This window comes from Panulirus ornatus, chromosome 4, assembly GCF_036320965.1.
Source record: "Panulirus ornatus isolate Po-2019 chromosome 4, ASM3632096v1, whole genome shotgun sequence".
Taxonomy (NCBI): Eukaryota; Metazoa; Arthropoda; class Malacostraca; order Decapoda; family Palinuridae; genus Panulirus; species Panulirus ornatus.
The window spans coordinates 72,901,512-72,923,589 of record NC_092227.1 but is presented as its reverse complement, the minus strand read 5'-3'; the positions used below and the strand labels follow the sequence as shown (position 1 = coordinate 72,923,589).

The 22,078-nt window shown below is 42.1% G+C and overlaps 1 protein-coding gene and 1 long non-coding RNA gene across 11 annotated transcripts in view; one reads left to right on the top strand and one right to left on the bottom strand.

The window, feature by feature from the left end:
* Positions 1–22,078, bottom strand: part of LOC139767381 (uncharacterized) — a 332,929-nt gene that overhangs the window by 59,206 nt on the left and 251,645 nt on the right. The window contains exon 1 of one of the 9 annotated variants that reach the window (XR_011717048.1): positions 14,220–14,291. The exons of 1 other annotated variant lie outside the window; for it this stretch is intronic. This is a non-coding gene — a long non-coding RNA (uncharacterized lncRNA). 7 more of the 9 variants (XR_011717068.1, XR_011717046.1, XR_011717054.1 and 4 more) reach the window with 7 other exon arrangements.
* The window catches only part of LOC139767363 (putative aldolase class 2 protein CC_1201), a 33,497-nt gene continuing 15,718 nt past the window's right edge, over positions 4,300–22,078 (top strand). The window contains exon 1 of one of the 2 annotated variants that reach the window (XM_071696700.1): positions 4,300–4,383. The gene's annotated coding sequence lies outside the window, so the exon portion shown is untranslated. Of the gene's footprint in view, positions 4,384–14,490; positions 14,629–22,078 lie in introns of those variants that run through there. The other variant, XM_071696693.1, reaches the window with a different exon arrangement.

The window sequence follows — 22,078 nt, the reverse complement described above, 5'->3', positions numbered from 1 at the left end:
CCTTCTCCAGATCCATAAATGCTACATACAAATCCATTTGCTTTTCTAAGTATTTCTCACATACATTCTTCAAAGCAAACACCTGATCCACACATCCTCTACCACTTCTGAAACCACACTGCTCTTCCCCAATCTGATGCTCTGTACATGCCTTCACCCTCTCAATCAATACCCTCCCATATAATTTACCAGGAATACTCAACAAACTTATACCTCTGTAATTTGAGCACTCACTCTTATCCCCTTTGCCTTTGTACAATGGCACTATGCACGCATTCCGCCAATCCTCAGGCACCTCACCATGAGTCATCATACATTAAATAACCTTACCAACCAGTCAACAATACAGTCACCCCCTTTTTTAATAAATTCCACTGCAATACCATCCAAACCTGCTGCCCTGCCGGCTTTCATCTTCCGCAAAGCTTTTACTACCTCTTCTCTGCTTACCAAATCATTTTCCCTAACCCTCTCACTTTGCACACCACTTCGACCAAAACACCCTATATCTGCCACTCTATCATCAAACACATTCAACAAACCTTCAAAATACTCACTCCATCTCCTTCTCACATCACCACTACTTGTTATCACCTCCCCATTTGCGCCCTTCACTGAAGTTCCCATTTTTTTTGTTTCTGCTTTGTCGCTGTCTCCCGCGTTTGCGAGGTAGCGCAAGGAAACAGACGAAAGAAATGGCTCAACCCACCCCCATACACATGTATATACATACACGTCCTCACACACAAATATACATACCTACACAGTTTTCCATGGTTTACCCCAGAAGCTTCACATGCCCTGATTCAATCCACTGACAGCACGTCAACCCCGGTATACCACATCGATCCAATTCACTCTATTCCTTGCCCTCCTTTCACCCTCCTGCATGCTCAGGCCCCGATCACAGAAAATCTTTTTCACTCTATCTTTCCACCTCCAATTTGGTCTCCCACTTCTCCTCATTCCCTCCACCTCCGACACATATATCCTCTTGGTCAATCTTTCCTCACTCATTCTCTCCATGTGCCCAAACCACTTCAAAACACCCTCTTCTGCTCTCTCAACCACGCTCTTTTTATTTCCACACATCTCTCTTACCCTTACGTTACTTACTCGATCAAACCACCTCACACCACACATTGTCCTCAAACATCTCATTTCCAGCACATCCACCCTCCTGCGCATAACTCTATCCATAGCTCACACCTCGCAACCATACAACATTGTTGGAACCACTATTCCTTCAAACATACCCATTTTTGCTTTCCGAGATAATGTTCTCGACTTCCACACATTCTTCAAGGCTCCCAGGATTTTCGTCCCCTACCCCACCCTATGATCCACTTCCGCTTCCATGGTTCCATCCACTGCCAGATCCACTCCCAGATATCTAAAACACTTTAATTCCTCCAGTTTTTCTCCATTCAAACTTACCTCCCAATTGACTTGACCCTCAACCCTACTGTACCTAATAACCTTGCTCTTATTCACATTTACTCTTAACTTTCTTCTTTCACACACTTTACCAAACTCAGTCACCAGCTTCTGCAGTTTCTCACATGAATCAGCCACCAGCGCTGTATCATCAGCGAACAACAACTGACTCACTTCCCAAGCTCTCTCATCCCCAACAGACTTCATACTTGCCCCTCTTTCCAAAACTCTTGCATTCACCTCCCTAACAACCCCATCCATAAACAAATTAAACAACCATGGAGACATCACACACCCCTGCCACAAACCTACATTCACTGAGAACCAATCACTTTCCTCTCTTCCTACACGTACACATGCCTTACATCCTCGATAAAAACTTTTCACTGCTTCTAACAACTTGCCTCCCACACCATATATTCTTAATACCTTCCACAGAGCATCTCTATCAACTCTATCACATGCCTTCTCCAGATCCATAAATGCTACATACAAATCCATTTGCTTTTCTAAGCATTTCTCACATACATTCTTCAAAGCAAACATCTGATCCACACATCCTCTACCACTTCTGATACCACACTGCTCTTCCCCAATCTGATGCTCTGTACATGCCTTCACCCTCTCAATCAATGCCCTCCCATATAATTTACCGGGAATACTCAACAAACTTATACCTCTGTAATTTGAGCACTCACTCTTATCCCCTTTGCCTTTGTACAATGGCACTATGCACGCATTCCGCCAATCCTCAGGCACCTCACCATGAGTCATACATACATTAAATAACCTTACCAACCAGTCAACAATACAGTCACCCCCTTTTTTAATAAATTCCACTGCAATACCATCCAAACCTGCTGCCTTGCCAGCTTTCATCTTCCACAAAGCTTTTACTACCTCTTCTCTGTTTACCAAATCATTTTCCCTAACCCTCTCACTTTGCACACCACCTCGACCAAAACACCCTATATCTGCCACTCTATCATCAAACACATTCAACAAACCTTCAAAATACTCACTCCATCTCCTTCTCACATCATCACTACTTGTTATCACCTCCCCATTTGCGCCCTTCACTGAAGTTCCCATTTGCTCCCTTGTCTTACGCACTTTATTTACCTCCTTCCAGAACATCTTTTTATTCTCCCTAAAATTTAATGATACTCTCTCACCCCAACTCTCATTTGCCCTTTTTTTCACCTCTTGCACCTTTCTCTTGACCTCCTGTCTCTTTCTTTTATACATCTCCCACTCAATTGCATTATTTCCCTGCAAAAATCGTCCAAATGCCTCTCTCTTCTCTTTCACTAATACTCTTACTTCTTCATCCCACCACTCACTACCCTTTCTAATCAACCCACCTCCCACTCTTCTCATGCCACAAGCATCTTTTGCGCAATCCATCACTGATTCCCTAAATACATCCCATTCCTCCCCACTCCCCTTACTTCCATTGTTCTCACCTTTTTCCATTCTGTACTCAGTCTCTCCTGGTACTTCCTCACACAAGTCTCCTTCCCAAGCTCACTTACTCTCACCACCCTCTTCACCCCAACATTCACTCTTCTTTTCTGAAAACCCATACAAATCTTCACCTTAGCCTCCACAAGATATATACTTATATATAAGTATATATAACTCCTATATACTTATATATAAGTATATATCACAAGATATATACTTATGTATATCTCTCTTTTTGAACCAGGTATTCCCAATCACCAGTCCTTTTTCAGCAAACAAATCTTCAAGCTCTTCACCATTTCCATTCACAACAATGAACACCCCATTTTCATTCACAACACTGAACACCCCATGTACACCAATTAATGCCTCAACTGCCAAATTACTCACCTTTACATTGAAATGACCCATCACTATAACCCGGTCTTGTGCATCAAAACTGCTAACACACTCACTCAGCTGCTCCCAAAACACTTGCCTCCCATGATCTTTCTTCTCATGCCCAGGTGCATAGGCACCAATAATCACCCATCTCTCTCCTTCCACTTTCTTTAATAAGAAAAAGTCATATACTCCCAAAACTCCTATTTCAGTAGTAGTGGTACTCCTTCCTTTGCTCTTGTCCTCTCACCAACCCCTGACTTTACCCCAAAAACATTTCCAAAGCACTCTTCCCCTTAATCCTTGAGCTTCGTTTCACTCAGAGCCAAAACATTCAGGTTCCTTTCCTCAATCATACTACCTCTCTCCTTTTTTCTCATCTTGGTTACATCCACAAAGATTTAGGCACCCCAAGCTGAGCCTTCAAGGAGGATGAACACTCCCCGCGTGACTCCTTCTGTTTCCCCTTTTAGAAAGTTAAAATACAAGGAGAGGAGGGTTTCTATCCCCCCGGCTCCAGTACCCTTTAGACGCCTTCTACGACACGCGGGGAATGCGTTGGAAGTGTTCCCTCTCCCTATCTCCAGGGATAATATATATACTTTATCCTTAGCCATGTACCCATTTTACCGACCAACCACTAATTAGTGGGTGGACGTGCACCCGGGTTGACAGTGGACCTACATCCGTAATCAGGACTAGATCATATGCACTGAAGCCTGAGCAGTCCATGAACGGGTTACGGTCAGGTACACATGCCACTACAACACGCTCTTTATTAAGAAAAAAAAATACCGTGTTATAAAAATAAACATCAGACGGATTTTATTGATCAACTAATTTAGTGAAGCTGTTTTCTTTGATAACTTCGGCTATGTGAGATGCACAGATATGAAAAAAAAAAAAAAAATAGAACTTTAACCGTTCATAAACTCTTTTTGTGGGGGGAGGGGATTATAAAGAAGTATCTGGCAACCACATGATATATTTACATAACACCTGTGCTCGTGTGCCGGAGCCAGTTCCTCAAACAGACGCACTGAATCAACGTTAAACCCAACAGCAGTGACTGACGGACGGGGACACTGATAATATAAGGTGTAGTACATAATAGGGTGGTGTAACGCAAGTGCAACTACAATCATTGTTGCCATGACACACCATCCTTATGTGATATGACGGTTATCAAATAGGCTCTTTTAGGCCGCTAGTCAGGTTATAACTATCAAACGAAAAATCGTGAACACCAACAGATTCTGAAGATAACTCTATGGCCAGACAAATTACTGCTGCTCTTTGTTGTGTAGTACGAAAAGGTTGAGAACTACCTGAGTGGTAATGCTGAGCCGTGTAATTAGTAATGTGTGCTGGTCAGTGTACTTAGCGAGTCGATCGCTTTACAATATCCTTGATCCCATCGTGTATGCAGTTTGATTTTTCCTCATGATATCGTGATTTTCTTTATATATATATATATATATATATATATATATATATATATATATATATATATATATATATATATATATATACAGCTCTCTATCTTTATTTGATTTGAGCAGCATTTTCCGATCTTCAGTATATGTCCATTAGGCTACATTTGAAGACGAAAATTGATTGATATGATTGTTCTGTCTATTTGAAAATATATCGATTTTTTTTTTTAAACATTTAGAAATATGTTCTGCGCGCAAGAACCAGGAGGAGCATTACCCACGAGTTCCATGATTATATTTGATAAAAGCTGATTCTCCCCTATCCCTGGGGATAGGGGAGAAAGAATACTTCCCACGTATTCCCTGCGTGTCGTAGAAGGCGACTAAAAGGGGAGGGAGCGGGGGGCTGGAAATCCTCCCCTCTCGGTTTTTTTTTTTTTTTTTTCTTTTTTTTTTTTCCAAGAGAAGGAACAGAGAAGGGGGCCAGGTGAGGATATTCCCACAAAGGCCCAGTCCTCTGTTCTTAACGCTACCTTGCTAACGCGGGAAATGGCGAATAGTTTGAAAGAAAGATATATATATATATATATATATATATATATATATATATATATATATATATATATATATATATATATATATATATATATATATATATATGTTTTGGGAGCAGCTGAATGAGTGTGTTAGTGGTTTTGATGCACGAGACCAGGTTATAGTGATGGGTGATTTGAATGCAAAGGTGAGTAATGTGGCAGTTGAGGGAATAATTGGTATACATGGGGTGTTCAGTGTTGTAAATGGAAATGGTGAAGAGCTTGTAGATTTATGTGCTGAAAAAGGACTGATGATTGGGAATACCTGGTTTAAAAAGCGAGATATACATAAGTATACTTATGTAAGTAGGAGAGATGGCCAGAGAGCGTTATTGGATTACGTGTTAATTGACAGGCGTGCGAAAGAGAGACTTTTGGATGTTAATGTGCTGAGAGGTGCAACTGGAGGGATGTCTGATCATTATCTTGTGGAGGCTAAGGTGAAGATTTGTATGGGTTTTCAGAAAAGAAGAGTGAATGTTGGGGTGAAGAGGGTGGTGAGAGTAAGTGAGCTTGAGAAGGAGACCTGTGTGAGGAAGTACCAGGAGAGACTGAGTACAGAATGGAAAAAGGTGAGAACAATGGAAGCAAGGGGAGTGGGGGAGGAATGGGATGTATTTAGGGAATCAGTGATGGATTGCGCAAAAGATGCTTGTGGCATGAGAAGAGTGGGAGGTGGGTTGATTAGAAAGGGTAGTGAGTGGTGGGATGAAGAAGTAAGAGTATTAGTGAAAGAGAAGAGAGAGGCATTTGGACGATTTTTGCAGGGAAAAAATGCAATTGAGTGGGAGATGTATAAAAGAAAGAGACAGGAGGTCAAGAGAAAGGTGCAAGAGGTGAAAAAAAGGCAAATGAGAGTTGGGGTGAGAGAGTATCATTAAATTTTAGGGAGAATAAAAAGATGTTCTGGAAGGAGGTAAATAAAGTGCGTAAGACAAGGGAGCAAATGGGAACTTCAGTGAAGGGCGCAAATGGGGAGGTGATAACAAGTAGTGGTGATGTGAGAAGGAGATGGAGTAGTATTTTTGAAGGTTTGTTGAATGTGTTTGATGATAGAGTGGCAGATATAGGGTGTTTTTGGTCGAGGTGTGTGCAAAGTGAGAGGGTTAGGGAAAATGATTTGGTAAACAGAGAAGAGGTAGTGAAAGCTTTGCGGAAGATGAAAGCCGGCAAGGCAGCAGGTTTGGATGGTATTGCAGTGGAATTTATTAAAAAAGGGGTTGACTGTATTGTTGACTGGTTGGTAAGGTTATTTAATGTATGTATGACTCATGGTGAGGTGCCTGAGGATTGGCGGAATGCGTGCATAGTGCCATTGTACAAAGGCAAAGGGGATAAGAGTGAGTGCTCAAATTACAGAGGTATAAGTTTGTTGAGTATTCCTGGTAAATTATATGGGAGGGTATTGATTGAGAGGGTGAAGGCATGTACAGAGCATCAGATTGGGGAAGAGCAGTGTGGTTTCAGAAGTGGTAGAGGATGTGTGGATCAGGTGTTTGCTTTGAAGAATGTATGTGAGAAATACTTAGAAAAGCAAATGGATTTGTATGTAGCATTTATGGATCTGGAGAAGGCATATGATAGAGTTGATAGAGATGCTCTGTGGAAGGTATTAAGAATATATGATGTGGGAGGAAAGTTGTTAGAAGCAGTGAAAAGTTTTTATCGAGGATGTAAGGCATGTGTACGTGTAGGAAGAGAGGAAAGTGATTGGTTCTCAGTGAATGTAGGTTTGCGACAGGGGTGTGTGATGTCTCCATGGTTGTTTAATTTGTTTATGGATGGGGCTGTTAGGGAGATAATGCAAGAGTTTTGGAAAGAGGGGCAAGTATGAAGTCTGTTGGGGATGAGAGAGCTTGGGAAGTGAGTCAGTTGTTGTTCGCTGATGATACAGCGCTGGTGGCTGATTCATGTGAGAAACTGCAGAAGCTGGTGACTGAGTTTGGTAAAGTGTGTGGAAGAAGAAAGTTGAGAGTGAATGTGAATAAGAGCAAGGTTATTAGGTACAGTAGGGTTGAGGGTCAAGTCAATTGGGAGGTGAGTTTGAATGGAGAAAAACTGGAGGAAGTAAAGTGGTTTAGATATCTGGGAGTGGATCTGGCAGCGGATGGAACCATGGAAGCGGAAGTGAATCATAGGGTGGGGGAGGGGGGCGAAAATCCTGGGAGCCTTGAAGAATGTGTGGAGGTCGAGAACACTATCTCGCAAAGCAAAAATGGGTATGTTTGAAGGAATAGTGGTTCCAACAATGCTGTATGGTTGCGAGGCGTGGGCTATGGATAGAGTTGTGCGCAGGAGGGTGGATGTGCTGGAAATGAGATGTTTGAGGACAATATGTGGTGTGAGGTGGTTTGATCGAATAAGTAATGTAAGGGCAAGAGAGATGTGTGGAAATAAAAAGAGCGTGGTTGAGAGAGCAGAAGAGGGTGTTTTGAAATGGTTTGGGCACATGGAGAGAATGAGTGAGGAAAGATTGACCAAGAGGATATATGTGTCGGAGGTGGAGGGAACGAGGAGAAGTGGGAGACCAAATTGGAGGTGGAAAGATGGAGTGAAAAAGATTTTGAGTGATCGGGGCCTGAACATGCAGGAGGGCGAAAGGCGGGCAAGGAATAGAGTGAATTGGATCGATGTGGTATATCGGACTCAACGTGCTGTCAATGGATTGAATCGGGGCATGTGAAGCGTCTGGGGTAAACCATGGAAAGCTGTGTAGGTATGTATATTTGCGTGTGTGGACGTATGTATATACATGTGTATGGGGGGGGGGGTTGGGCCATTTCTTTCGTCTCTTTCCTTGCGCTACCTCGCAAACGCGGGAGACAGCGACAAAGTATAATAAAAAAAAAAAAAATATATATTATATATATATAATATATATATATATATATATATATATATATATCCCTGGGATAGGGGAGAAAGAATACTTCCCACGTATTCCCTGCGTGTCGTAGAAGGCGACTAAAAGAGAAGGGAGCGGGGGACTGGAAATCCTCCCCTCTCGTTTTTAGTTTTCCTAATGAAGAAACAGAGGAGGGGGCCAAGTGAGAATACTCCCTCAAGGACTCAGTCCTCTGTTCTTAACGCTACCTTGCTGATGCGGAAAATGGCAAATAGTATGAAAAAAAATATATATATATATATATATTATATATATATATATATATATATATATATATATATATATATATATGGTATACTGAGGTCAACGTGCTGTCAATAGATTGAACCAGGGCATGTGAAGCGTCTGGGGTAAACCATGGAAAGTTCTGTGGGGCCTGGATGTGGAAAGGGAGCTGTGGTTTCGGTGCATTATACATGACAACTAGAGACCCTAGTGTGAACAAATGAGGCCTTTGTTGTCTTTTCCTAGCACTACCTCACACACATGCAGGGGGAGGGGGTTTTCATTTCTTGTGTGGTGGGGTCACGACGGGAATGAATAAGGGCAGACAGTATGAATTATGTACATGTGTATATATGTATATGTCTGTGTGTGTATATATATATATATGTATACATTGAGATGTATAGGTATGTATATGTGCATGTGTGGAAGTATAGTATGAAAGAAAAAGAAAAGATATATATATATATATATATATATATATATATATATATATATATATATATATATATATATATATATATATATATAAGTTTGTATATATATATATATATATATATATATATATTTTTTTGCTTTGTCGCTGTCTCCCGCGTTTGCGAGGTGGCGCAAGGAAACAGACGAAAGAAATGGCCCAACCCACCCCCATACACATGTATATACATACGTCCACACACGCAAATATACATACCTACACAGCTTTCCATGGTTTACCCCAGACGCTTCACATGCCTTGATTCAATCCACTGACAGCACGTCAACCCCGGTATACCACATCGCTCCAATTCACTCTATTCCTTGCCCTCCTTTCACCCTCCTGCATGTTCAGGCCCCGATCACACAAAATCTTTTTCACTCCATCTTTCCACCTCCACTTTGGTCTCCCTCTTCTCCTCGTTCCCTCCACCTCCAACACATATATCCTCTTGGTCAATCTTTCCTCACTCATTCTCTCCATGTGACCAAACCATTTCAAAACACCCTCTTCTGCTCTCTCAACCATGCTCTTTTTATTTCCACACATCTCTCTTACCCTTACGTTACTTACTCGATCAAACCACCTCACACCACACATTGTCCTCAAACATCTCATTTCCAGCACATCCATCCTCCTGCGCACAACTCTATCCATAGCCCACGCCTCGCAACCATACAACATTGTTGGAACCACTATTCCTTCAAACATACCCATTTTTGCTTTGCGAGACAATGTTCTCGACTTCCACACATTCTTCAAGGCTCCCAGAATTTTCGCCCCCTCCCCCACCCTATGATCCACTTCCGCTTCCATGTTTCCATCCGCTGCCAGATCCACTCCCAGATATCTAAAACACTTCACTTCCTCCAGTTTTTCTCCATTCAAACTCACCTCCCAATTGACTTGACCCTCAACCCTACTGTACCTAATAACCTTGCTCTTATTCACATTTACTCTTAACTTTCTTCTTTCACACACTTTACCAAACTCAGTCACCAGCTTCTGCAGTTTCTCACATGAATCAGCCACCAGCGCTGTATCATCAGCGAACAACAACTGACTCACTTCCCAAGCTCTCTCATCCCCAACAGACTTCATACTTGCCCCTCTTTCCAAAACTCTTGCATTCACCTCCCTAACAACCCCATCCATAAACAAATTAAACAACCATGGAGACATCACACACCCCTGCCGCAAACCTACATTCACTGAGAACCAATCACTTTCCTCTCTTCCTACGCGTACACATGCCTTACATCCTCGATAAAAACTTTTCACTGCTTCTAACAACTTGCCTCCCACACCATATATTCTTAATACCTTCCACAGAGCATCTCTATCAACTCTATCATATGCCTTCTCCAGATCCATAAATGCTACATACAAATCCATTTGCTTTTCTAAGTATTTCTCACATACATTCTTCAAAGCAAACACCTGATCCACACATCCTCTACCACTTCTGAAACCACACTGCTCTTCCCCAATCTGATGCTCTGTACATGCCTTCACCCTCTCAATCAATACCCTCCCATATAATTTACCAGGAATACTCAACAAACTTATACTTCTGTAATTTGAGCACTCACTCTTATCCCCTTTGACCTTTGTACAGTGGCACTATGCACGCATTCCGCCAACCCTCAGGCACCTCACCATGAGTCATCATACATTAAATAACCTTACCAACCAGTCAACAATACAGTCACCCCCTTTTTTAATAAATTCCACTGCAATACCATCCAAACCTGCTGCCCTGCCGGCTTTCATCTTCCGCAAAGCTTTTACTACCTCTTCTCTGCTTACCAAATCATTTTCCCTAACCCTCTCACTTTGCACACCACTTCGACCAAAACACCCTATATCTGCCACTCTATCATCAAACACATTCAACAAACCTTCAAAATACTCACTCCATCTCCTTCTCACATCACCACTACTTGTTATCACCTCCCCATTTGCGCCCTTCACTGAAGTTCCCATTTTTTTTGTTTCTGCTTTGTCGCTGTCTCCCGCGTTTGCGAGGTAGCGCAAGGAAACAGACGAAAGAAATGGCTCAACCCACCCCCATACACATGTATATACATACACGTCCTCACACACAAATATACATACCTACACAGTTTTCCATGGTTTACCCCAGAAGCTTCACATGCCCTGATTCAATCCACTGACAGCACGTCAACCCCGGTATACCACATCGATCCAATTCACTCTATTCCTTGCCCTCCTTTCACCCTCCTGCATGCTCAGGCCCCGATCACAGAAAATCTTTTTCACTCCATCTTTCCACCTCCAATTTGGTCTCCCACTTCTCCTCATTCCCTCCACCTCCGACACATATATCCTCTTGGTCAATCTTTCCTCACTCATTCTCTCCATGTGCCCAAACCACTTCAAAACACCCTCTTCTGCTCTCTCAACCACGCTCTTTTTATTTCCACACATCTCTCTTACCCTTACGTTACTTACTCGATCAAACCACCTCACACCACACATTGTCCTCAAACATCTCATTTCCAGCACATCCACCCTCCTGCGCATAACTCTATCCATAGCTCACACCTCGCAACCATACAACATTGTTGGAACCACTATTCCTTCAAACATACCCATTTTTGCTTTCCGAGATAATGTTCTCGACTTCCACACATTCTTCAAGGCTCCCAGGATTTTCGTCCCCTACCCCACCCTATGATCCACTTCCGCTTCCATGGTTCCATCCACTGCCAGATCCACTCCCAGATATCTAAAACATTTTAATTCCTCCAGTTTTTCTCCATTCAAACTTACCTCCCAATTGACTTGACCCTCAACCCTACTGTACCTAATAACCTTGCTCTAATTCACATTTACTCTTAACTTTCTTCTTTCACACACTTTACCAAACTCAGTCACCAGCTTCTGCAGTTTCTCACATGAATCAGCCACCAGCGCTGTATCATCAGCGAACAACAACTGACTCACTTCCCAAGGTCTCTCATCCCCAACAGACTTCATACTTGCCCCTCTTTCCAAAACTCTTGCATTCACCTCCCTAACAACCCCATCCATAAACAAATTAAACAACCATGGAGACATCACACACCCCTGCCGCAAACCTACATTCACTGAGAACCAATCACTTTCCTCTCTTCCTACACGTACACATGCCTTACATCCTCGATAAAAACTTTTCACTGCTTCTAACAACTTGCCTCCCACACCATATATTCTTAATACCTTCCACAGAGCATCTCTATCAACTCTATCATATGCCTTCTCCAGATCCATAAATGCTACATACAAATCCATTTGCTTTTCTAAGCATTTCTCACATACATTCTTCAAAGCAAACATCTGATCCACACATCCTCTACCACTTCTGATACCACACTGCTCTTCCCCAATCTGATGCTCTGTACATGCCTTCACCCTCTCAATCAATGCCCTCCCATATAATTTACCGGGAATACTCAACAAACTTATACCTCTGTAATTTGAGCACTCACTCTTATCCCCTTTGCCTTTGTACAATGGCACTATGCACGCATTCCGCCAATCCTCAGGCACCTCACCATGAGTCATACATACATTAAATAACCTTACCAACCAGTCAACAATACAGTCACCCCCTTTTTTAATAAATTCCACTGCAATACCATCCAAACCTGCTGCCTTGCCAGCTTTCATCTTCCACAAAGCTTTTACTACCTCTTCTCTGTTTACCAAATCATTTTCCCTAACCCTCTCACTTTGCACACCACCTCGACCAAAACACCCTATATCTGCCACTCTATCATCAAACACATTCAACAAACCTTCAAAATACTCACTCCATCTCCTTCTCACATCATCACTACTTGTTATCACCTCCCCATTTGCGCCCTTCACTGAAGTTCCCATTTGCTCCCTTGTCTTACGCACTTTATTTACCTCCTTCCAGAACATCTTTTTATTCTCCCTAAAATTTAATGATACTCTCTCACCCCAACTCTCATTTGCCCCTTTTTTCACCTCTTGCACCTTTCTCTTGACCTCCTGTCTCTTTCTTTTATACATCTCCCACTCAATTGCATTATTTCCCTGCAAAAATCGTCCAAATGCCTCTCTCTTCTCTTTCACTAATACTCTTACTTCTTCATCCCACCACTCACTACCCTTTCTAATCAACCCACCTCCCACTCTTCTCATGCCACAAGCATCTTTTGCGCAATCCATCACTGATTCCCTAAATACATCCCATTCCTCCCCACTCCCCTTACTTCCATTGTTCTCACCTTTTTCCATTCTGTACTCAGTCTCTCCTGGTACTTCCTCACACAAGTCTCCTTCCCAAGCTCACTTACTCTCACCACCCTCTTCACCCCAACATTCACTCTTCTTTTCTGAAAACCCATACAAATCTTCACCTTAGCCTCCACAGATATATACTTATATATAAGTATATATCACAAGATATATACTTATGTATATCTCTCTTTTTGAACCAGGTATTCCCAATCACCAGTCCTTTTTCAGCAAACAAATCTTCAAGCTCTTCACCATTTCCATTCACAACAATGAACACCCCATTTTCATTCACAACACTGAACACCCCATGTACACCAATTAATGCCTCAACTGCCAAATTACTCACCTTTACATTGAAATGACCCATCACTATAACCCGGTCTTGTGCATCAAAACTGCTAACACACTCACTCAGCTGCTCCCAAAACACTTGCCTCCCATGATCTTTCTTCTCATGCCCAGGTGCATAGGCACCAATAATCACCCATCTCTCTCCTTCCACTTTCTTTAATAAGAAAAAGTCATATACTCCCAAAACTCCTATTTCAGTAGTAGTGGTACTCCTTCCTTTGCTCTTGTCCTCTCACCAACCCCTGACTTTACCCCAAAAACATTTCCAAAGCACTCTTCCCCTTAATCCTTGAGCTTCGGTTTCACTCAGAGCCAAAACATTCAGGTTCCTTTCCTCAAACATACTACCTCTCTCCTTTTTTCTCATCTTGGTTACATCCACAAAGATTTAGGCACCCCAAGCTGAGCCTTCAAGGAGGATGAACACTCCCCGCGTGACTCCTTCTGTTTCCCCTTTTAGAAAGTTAAAATACAAGGAGAGGAGGGTTTCTATCCCCCCGGCTCTAGTACCCTTTTGACGCCTTGTACGACACGCGGGGAATGCGTTGGAAGTGTTCTCTCTCCCTATCTCCAGGGATAATATATATACTTTATCCTTAGCCATGTACCCATTTTACCGACCAACCACTAATTAGTGGGTGGACGTGCACCCGGGTTGACAGTGGACCTACATCCGTAATCAGGATTAGATCATATGCACTGAAGCCTGAGCAGTCCATGAAAGGGTTACGGTCAGGTACACATGCCACTACAACACGCTCTTTATTAAGAAAAAAAAATACCGTGTTATAAAAATAAACATCAGACGGATTTTATTGATCAACTAATTTAGTGAAGCTTTTTTCTTTGATAACTTCGGCTATGTGAGATGCACAGTTATGAAAAAAAAAAAATAGAACTTTAACCGTTCATAAACTCTTTTTGTGGGGGGAGGGGATTATAAAGAAGTATCTGGCAACCACATGATATATTTACATAACACCTGTGCTCGTGTGCCGGAGCCAGTTCCTCAAACAGACTCATTGAATCAACGTTAAACCCAACACAGTGACTGACGGACGGGGACACTGATAATATAAGGTGTAGTACATAATAGGGTGGTGTAACGCAAGTGCAACTACAACCATTGTTGCCATGACACACCATCCTTATGTGATATGACGGTTATCAAATAGGCTCTTTTAGGCCGCTAGTCAGGTTATAACTATCAAACGAAAAATCTTGAACACCAACAGATTCTGAAGATAACTCTATGGCCAGACAAATTACTGCTGCTCTTTGTTGTGTAGTACGAAAAGGTTGAGAACTACCTGAGTGGTAATGCTGAGCCGTGTAATTAGTAATGTGTGCTGGTCAGTGTACTTAGCGAGTCGATCGCTTTACAATATCCTTGATCCCATCGTGTATGCAGTTTGATTTTTCCTCATGATATCGTGATTTTCTTTATTATATATATATATATATATATATATATATATATATATATATATATATATATATATATATATATATACAGCTCTCTATCTTTATTTGATTTGAGCAGCATTTTCCGATCTTCAGTATATGTCCATTAGGCTACATTTGAAGACGAAAATTGATTGATATGATTGTTCTGTCTATTTGAAAATATATCGATTTTTTTTTTTAAACATTTAGAAATATGTTCTGCGCGCAAGAACCAGGAGGAGCATTACCCACGAGTTCCATGATTATATTTGATAAAAGCTGATTCTCCCCTATCCCTGGGGATAGGGGAGAAAGAATACTTCCCACGTATTCCCTGCGTGTCGTAGAAGGCGACTAAAAGGGGAGGGAGCGGGGGGCTGGAAATCCTCCCCTCTCGGTTTTTTTTTTTTTTTTCCAAGAGAAGGAACAGAGAAGGGGGCCAGGTGAGGATATTCCCACAAAGGCCCAGTCCTCTGTTCTTAACGCTACCTTGCTAACGCGGGAAATGGCGAATAGTTTGAAAGAAAGATATATATATATATATATATATATATATATATATATATATATATATATATATATATATATATATATATATATATATATATGTTTTGGGAGCAGCTGAATGAGTGTGTTAGTGGTTTTGATGCACGAGACCAGGTTATAGTGATGGGTGATTTGAATGCAAAGGTGAGTAATGTGGCAGTTGAGGGAATAATTGGTATACATGGGGTGTTCAGTGTTGTAAATGGAAATGGTGAAGAGCTTGTAGGTTTATGTGCTGAAAAAGGACTGATGATTGGGAATACCTGGTTTAAAAAGCGAGATATACATAAGTATACTTATGTAAGTAGGAGAGATGGCCAGAGAGCGTTATTGGATTACGTGTTAATTGACAGGCGTGCGAAAGAGAGACTTTTGGATGTTAATGTGCTGAGAGGTGCAACTGGAGGGATGTCTGATCATTATCTTGTGGAGGCTAAGGTGAAGATTTGTATGGGTTTTCAGAAAAGAAGAGTGAATGTTGGGGTGAAGAGGGTGGTGAGAGTAAGTGAGCTTGAGAAGGAGACCTGTGTGAGGAAGTACCAGGAGAGACTGAGTACAGAATGGAAAAAGGTGAGAACAATGGAAGCAAGGGGAGTGGGGGAGGAATGGGATGTATTTAGGGAATCAGTGATGGATTGCGCAAAAGATGCTTGTGGCATGAGAAGAGTGGGAGGTGGGTTGATTAGAAAGGGTAGTGAGTGGTGGGATGAAGAAGTAAGAGTATTAGTGAAAGAGAAGAGAGAGGCATTTGGACGATTTTTGCAGGGAAAAAATGCAATTGAGTGGGAGATGTATAAAAGAAAGAGACAGGAGGTCAAGAGAAAGGTGCAAGAGGTGAAAAAAAGGGCAAATGAGAGTTGGGGTGAGAGAGTATCATTAAATTTTAGGGAGAATAAAAAGATGTTCTGGAAGGAGGTAAATAAAGTGCGTAAGACAAGGGAGCAAATGGGAACTTCAGTGAAGGGCGCAAATGGGGAGGTGATAACAAGTAGTGGTGATGTGAGAAGGAGATGGAGTGAGTATTTTGAAGGTTTGTTGAATGTGTTTGATGATAGAGTGGCAGATATAGGGTGTTTTGGTCGAGGTGTTGTGCAAAGTGAGAGGGTTAGGGAAAATGATTTGGTAAACAGAGAAGAGGTAGTGAAAGCTTTGCGGAAGATGAAAGCCGGCAAGGCAGCAGGTTTGGATGGTATTGCAGTGGAATTTATTAAAAAAGGGGTTGACTGTATTGTTGACTGGTTGGTAAGGTTATTTAATGTATGTATGACTCATGGTGAGGTGCCTGAGGATTGGCGGAATGCGTGCATAGTGCCATTGTACAAAGGCAAAGGGGATAAGAGTGAGTGCTCAAATTACAGAGGTATAAGTTTGTTGAGTATTCCTGGTAAATTATATGGGAGGGTATTGATTGAGAGGGTGAAGGCATGTACAGAGCATCAGATTGGGGAAGAGCAGTGTGGTTTCAGAAGTGGTAGAGGATGTGTGGATCAGGTGTTTGCTTTGAAGAATGTATGTGAGAAATACTTAGAAAAGCAAATGGATTTGTATGTAGCATTTATGGATCTGGAGAAGGCATATGATAGAGTTGATAGAGATGCTCTGTGGAAGGTATTAAGAATATATGGTGTGGGAGGAAAGTTGTTAGAAGCAGTGAAAAGTTTTTATCGAGGATGTAAGGCATGTGTACGTGTAGGAAGAGAGGAAAGTGATTGGTTCTCAGTGAATGTAGGTTTGCGACAGGGGTGTGTGATGTCTCCATGGTTGTTTAATTTGTTTATGGATGGGGTTGTTAGGGAGGTAAATGCAAGAGTTTTGGAAAGAGGGGCAAGTATGAAGTCTGTTGGGGATGAGAGAGCTTGGGAAGTGAGTCAGTTGTTGTTCGCTGATGATACAGCGCTGGTGGCTGATTCATGTGAGAAACTGCAGAAGCTGGTGACTGAGTTTGGTAAAGTGTGTGGAAGAAGAAAGTTGAGAGTGAATGTGAATAAGAGCAAGGTTATTAGGTACAGTAGGGTTGAGGGTCAAGTCAATTGGGAGGTGAGTTTGAATGGAGAAAAACTGGAGGAAGTAAAGTGGTTTAGATATCTGGGAGTGGATCTGGCAGCGGATGGAACCATGGAAGCGGAAGTGAATCATAGGGTGGGGGAGGGGGGCGAAAATCCTGGGAGCCTTGAAGAATGTGTGGAGGTCGAGAACACTATCTCGCAAAGCAAAAATGGGTATGTTTGAAGGAATAGTGGTTCCAACAATGCTGTATGGTTGCGAGGCGTGGGCTATGGATAGAGTTGTGCGCAGGAGGGTGGATGTGCTGGAAATGAGATGTTTGAGGACAATATGTGGTGTGAGGTGGTTTGATCGAATAAGTAATGTAAGGGCAAGAGAGATGTGTGGAAATAAAAAGAGCGTGGTTGAGAGAGCAGAAGAGGGTGTTTTGAAATGGTTTGGGCACATGGAGAGAATGAGTGAGGAAAGATTGACCAAGAGGATATATGTGTCGGAGGTGGAGGGAACGAGGAGAAGTGGGAGACCAAATTGGAGGTGGAAAGATGGAGTGAAAAAGATTTTGAGTGATCGGGGCCTGAACATGCAGGAGGGCGAAAGGCGGGCAAGGAATAGAGTGAATTGGATCGATGTGGTATATCGGACTCAACGTGCTGTCAATGGATTGAATCGGGGCATGTGAAGCGTCTGGGGTAAACCATGAAGAGTTCTGTGGGGCCTGGATGTGGATTGGGAGCTGTGGTTTCGGGCATTATTACGTGGCAGCTGGGGACTGAGTGTGAACGAATGGGGCCTTTGTTGTCTTTTCCTAGCGCTACCTCGCACACATGAGGGGGGAGGGGGATGTTATTCCATGTGTGGCGAGGTGGCGATGGGAATGAATAAAGGCAGACAGTATGAATTGTGTACATGTGTATATATGTATATGTCTGTGTGTGTATATATATATATGTGTACATTGAGATGTATAGGTATGTATATTTGCGTGTGTGGACGTGTATGTATATACATGTGTATGGGGGTGGGGTGGGCCATTTCTTTCGTCTGTTTCCTTGCGCTACCTCGCAAACGCGGGAGACAGCGACAAAGCAAATATATATATATATATATATATATATATATATATATATATATATATATATATATATATATATATATATATATATATATATGTCTGTTCGTTGTATATCAGATGACTGATATTTCTTTCTTGTATCTCCCCTGATGATGTGATTATTACACAAAAGTGCACATGGGAACTTATCGTGTTTCATTTTCCCCGTGGACTCGTACGAATATGGGGAGGTAATATAAAAAGTAGTGGTGAAATGAGAGGGAGATGGAGTGAGTATGTTGAAGGTTTCTTGAATGTGTTTGATGATAGAGTGGCAGATATAGGGTCTTTTGGTCGAGGTGGTGTGCGAGGTCAGAGGATCAGGGAGAATGACTTTGTAAACAGAGTTAGTGAAAACTTTGCGGAAGATGAACGCCGGTAAGGCGGCGGGTTTGGATGGTATTGCTGTGGAATTTACTTGAACAGAGGGTGACTGTGTTGTTGACTGGTTGGTGAGGATATTCAATATATGTATGGTTCATGGTGAAGTGCCTGAGGATTGGTGGAATGCATGTATAGTGCCATTGTACAAAAGCAAAGGGGATAAAGGTGTGTTCAAATAGTTTAAGTTTGTTGAGTATTCCTGGTAAGTTATATGTGAGGGTATTGATTGAGAGGGTGAAGACATGTACAGAGCATCAGATTGGGGAAGAACAGTGTGGTTTCAGAAAAGGTAGAGGATGTGTGGATCAGGTGTTTGCTTTGAAGAATGTATGTGAGAAATACTTAGAAAAGCAAATGGATTTGTATGTAGCATTTATGGATCTGGAGAAGGCATATGATAGAGTTGATAGAGGTGCTCTGTGGAAGGTATTAATAGTATATGGTGTGGGAGGTAAGTTGCTAGAAGCAGTGAAAAGCTTTTATCGAGGATGTAAGGCATGTGTACGAGTAGGAAGAGAGGAAAGTGATTAGATCCCAGTGAATATCGGTTTGCGGCAGGGGTGCGTGATGTCTCCATGGTTGTTTAATTTGTTTATGGATGCAAGAGTTTTGGAGAGAGGGGCAAGTATGCAGTCTTTTGGGGATGAGAGGGCTTGGGAAGTGAGTCATTAGTTGTTCGCTGGTGAGACAACGCTGGTGGCTGATTCGGGTGAAAAACTGCAGTTGGTGACTGAGTTTGGTAAAGTGTGTGAAAGAAGAAAGTTGAGAGTAAATGTGAATAAGAGCAAGGTTATTAGGTTCATTAGGGTTGAGGAACAAGTAAATTGGGAGGTAAGTTTGAATGGAGGAAAACTGGAGGAATTGAAGTGTTTTAGATATCTGGGAGTGGATTTGGCAGCGGATGGAACCATGGAAGCGAAAGCGAGTCACAGGGTGGGGGAGTGGGCGAAGGTTCTGGGAGCGTTGAAGAATGTGTGGAAGGCGAGAACGTTATATCGGAGAGCAAAAATGGGTATGTTTTAAGGAATAGTGGTTCCAACAATGTTATATGGTTTTGAGGCGTGGGCTATAGATAGTGTTGTGCGGAGGAGGGTGGATGTGTTGGAAATGAGATGTTTAAGATGTTTAAGAAAAAGCAGCAGGAGGTGAAGAGGAAGGTGCAAGGGTTAAAAAAGAGGGCAAATGAGAGTTGGGGTAAGAGGGTATCATTAAACTTAGGGAGAATATAACGATGTTTTGGAAGGAGGTAAATAAAATGCAAAAGACAAGAAAACAAATGGGATCATCTGTGAAGGAAACAAGGGGGAAAGTGATAACAGGTGGTGATGAAGCGAGTATTTTGACGGACTGTTAAATGTGTTTGATGATAGAGTGGCAGATGTAGGGTATTTTGGTCGGGGTGGTGTACGGAGTGAGATTGGGAAAGTGGTTGGGTGAAGAGAGAAGAGGTGGTGAAACCCTTGAGGAAGATGAAATCCGGCAAGGCGGCGGGTTTGAATGGTATTGTAGTTGAATTTATTAAGAAAGGGACTGACTGTGTTGTTGATTGGTTGGTAAGGATATTCATTGTATGTATGGATCATGGTGAAATGCCTGAGAATTGGCGGAATGCCTATATTATAGTGCCACCGTACAAAAGGGATAATGTGAGTGTTCAAACTACATAGACATAAGTTTGTGGAGTATATCTGGAAAATTGTATGGGAGGGTATTGATTGAGAGGGTGAAGGCACGTACGGAGCATAAGATTTGGGAGGAGCAGTGTGGTTTTAGAAGTGGCAAAGGATATGTGGATCAGATGTCTGCTTTGAAGAATGCATGAGAAATACATAGATAAACAAATGGATTTGTATGTGGCATTTATTGATCCGGAGAGGGCATATGATAGAGGTGATAGAGATGCTCTGTGGAAGGTCTTACGAATATATGGTGTGAAAGGTAAGCTGCTAGAAGCAGTGAAAAGCTTTTATCACGGGTGTAAGGAATGTGTATGAGTAGGAAGAGAGGAAAGTGATTTGTTCGTAGTGAGTGTCGGTCTGCGGCAGGGGTGTGTGATGTCACCAAGGCTGTTTCATTTATTTATGGATGGGGTGGTTAGGGAGGCAAATGCAAGTTCTGGAGAGAGGGGCGAGTATGCAGTCTGTTGGGGGTGAGAGGGCCCGGGAAGTGAATCAATTGTTGTTCGCCGATGATACAGCACTGGTAGCTGATTCGAGTGAAGAAGCCGAGTTTGGAAAATTGTGAAAGGAGAAAGTTGAGAGTAAACGTGAATAAGAGCAAGATAATTAGGTTCAGCAGGGTTGAGGGACAAGATAGTTGGGATGTAAATTTGAATGAAGAAAAATTGGAGGAAATGAAGTGTTTTTGATATCTGGGAGTGGTCTTATCGGTGAATGGAACAATGGAAGCTGAAGTGAGTCATAGGGTGGGGGAGGAAGAAAAGGTTCTGGGATCGATGGAAAATGTATGGAGAACGATATCTCTTGAGAGCGAAAAAGGGAATGTTTAAAGGAATGGAAGATCAAACAATGTTATGTGATTGCGAGGCATGTGCTACAAATAGGGTTGTGCGGAAGAGGGAAGATGTATTGGAAATGAAATGTCTGAGTACTGTCTCGAGAAGATTAGGAACGTATAATATACAGGCATTGGCATGGACACATGTTCTTATGTTCTTTGGTCATTCCATGTTAGTACTGCAGTAACATGGAATGACCAAAGAACATAAGAACATGTGTCCATGCCAATGCCTGTATATTATACGTTCCTAATCTTCTCGAGACAGTACTCAGACATTTCATTTCCAACACATCTTCCCTCTTCCGCACAACCCTATCTGTAGCACATGCCTCGCAATCACATAACATTGTTTGATCTTCCATTCCTTTAAACATTCCCTTGATTTTATTGAGGCAACTTTAAGTACAACGACACTAATGGTTTTAGTATGATAAATTTGTTTGTCGTACTTAAGGTTGACGTATACAGCCGGTTACGAAATAATGTGGTTTGATTGTTCCCTGACCAGCAATGCATCGC